The 1,989-nt window shown below is 43.8% G+C and overlaps 1 pseudogene; it reads right to left on the reverse strand.

The window, feature by feature from the left end:
- Positions 1-355: 355 nt before the first annotated feature.
- LOC138528184 (olfactory receptor 56A4-like) lies at positions 356-1,307 on the reverse strand (annotated as a pseudogene).
- Between the last annotated feature and the right edge of the window lie 682 nt (positions 1,308-1,989).

The raw sequence follows: 1,989 nt of genomic DNA on the forward strand, positions 1-1,989 counted from the left end.
ATGGCTGGGGCCGAATACAAGGTCCTCTTCTTCTTACATGTTTTGTACTGATAACGTCAATCTGAAAATGTCTGTGTTCATTTTAAAATATACTAGAGCCTTGAAGAATGTGTAATAATCGCCTGCTTATTATTTCTTACAGAAAGCTATGCATTGATCAGTTATGTGTTGGCAACCTCCGATAGAGAATGACTGATAATGTCCATCATCCCTTACTAATAGGGTCAATGATGAGTGTGGGAAGGAACTAGAAAGAATGCTGACAGCCTTCACAGGCTCAGCCCTTGTTCATAGGTATGTTAGGGAGCAGGGACTGTGATAGGATTGTGTAGCCAACCCCTACCTGTACATTGGTTCATTTCTTCTTGAGACCAGTTTGGACATCAGTTAGCATTCTGATGATACCATGTCGTACCTCTTTGGTCCTCATGCCAGAAACAATTGGATTCAGAGAAACAGGGATCAGAAGGTGAAGGACGTTGATAAGGATTGGCACATCGGGTGGGACTATCGCTTTCAGCTTGTTTGTGAACATCAAACTATAGTGTAAAAAAGGAAATCAAAATTAAGTGTGAGGGGCAAGTGCTGAAGGCCTTCATGGCTGCCTCTGCCTGCTCTGTGCGGCTTCAATATCAACCCCAGGATCATGCAGTAAAAGAGGCAAATACAAGTAAGATCAGTTCCAAGGAGGCCAAAGCCAGCAAAAAGCTGGTAGAGTTTGTTGACATTTCCACCAGCGCAACCGAGGGACGTCACCGAAACATTGGTGCATATACAATTCATAATGACATTTCCGGAGCAGTGTTGAAGTCGTACAGCCCACACCGGCAGCGGTAAAAACAACAGGCCATTCCTGAGCACTATAAACACAAGGGCCTTACCTGAAGAAGCACTGGTGATGATGGAGGAGTACCTCAGAGGGTTGCAGATGGCAGTGTAGCGATCATATGCCATGACGGGGAAGGTAGTGGATTCCATGGCCAGAAAAGCGTTCATGATGTACATCTGAAGGAAGCAGCTTGCCAAGTCGATAGCCTTCAGCTTGAAACAGATGATGCCCTAGATTTTTGGTATGGTGCTCGTGCAGAGAACTAGATCCAAGACTGCAAGGATGCAGAGGAACTAGAACATGGGCTCATGGAGGCACCGCTCTCGTCGAATGACTGAGAGGATGTGATATCGGCGACAATTGCAATGAGGAAGATAAGGGCCAGTGGAATGGAGAGCCATTGCTGCCAGTTCTGGATGCTGGGAAAGCAGATCAGCACAAAGTATGGAATTTGGTGGGTGGGATTGATGTCAAGCATAGCTAGAGAAGCAACACATCAGCACCAATATGGAGAAACTGAAAACAATAGAGTTACTTCATCAGTGTCTTTCCAGTTGAAACGATGCCTGTCCTTTTCACAGGCAAATTGTTTACATTAAGTATGTGTCACCTTTGTGATTTGATAATAAACATGGGTGTGGGACAAAAAGTTCAAAATCAGTCCCAAAGTGTATTCATGGCATATGCAGGGATTGCCTTATACATTTAATGGCCTGTGCACAACAATTCCTAGATCCATGATTCAAGCTGCAATGTTCACAATGGACCCAGAGTCAGCACCACCACAAACACATGCTGGGCATTTTCCTGATGCCCAGCCATGTTTTTGATGATTGACGCTGTATAGTTGGGCCTATGCGAGTGAGTCAAATAACCAAATATGCTACGAACAACACTTTTCAACTGTAAGTTTTAAGGAGTTTTCTGTAGACATTTTATTTTTATTTTTCCTCCTTTGTTTAAAACATAAGCATCCATTACCTCTAAGCAATTGTCCCTGTGTGTCATTATCAATGTGTGGCTCACATCAGGGGTTATTTTAAGGAGAACCCTCCTGGTTTTGTTGGTTATTCCAAAAAGTGTCACCCTAAGAATTAATGCTAATGGACTAAGATTCCCACACTCCCCAGTAACCCCACGCGAATCAGTCAGCCATGTTT

The sequence above is a fragment of the Ambystoma mexicanum genome, chromosome 7q, assembly GCF_040938575.1.
Source record: "Ambystoma mexicanum isolate Mex_15411 chromosome 7q, UKY_AmexF1_1, whole genome shotgun sequence".
NCBI classification, from domain to species: Eukaryota; Metazoa; Chordata; class Amphibia; order Caudata; family Ambystomatidae; genus Ambystoma; species Ambystoma mexicanum.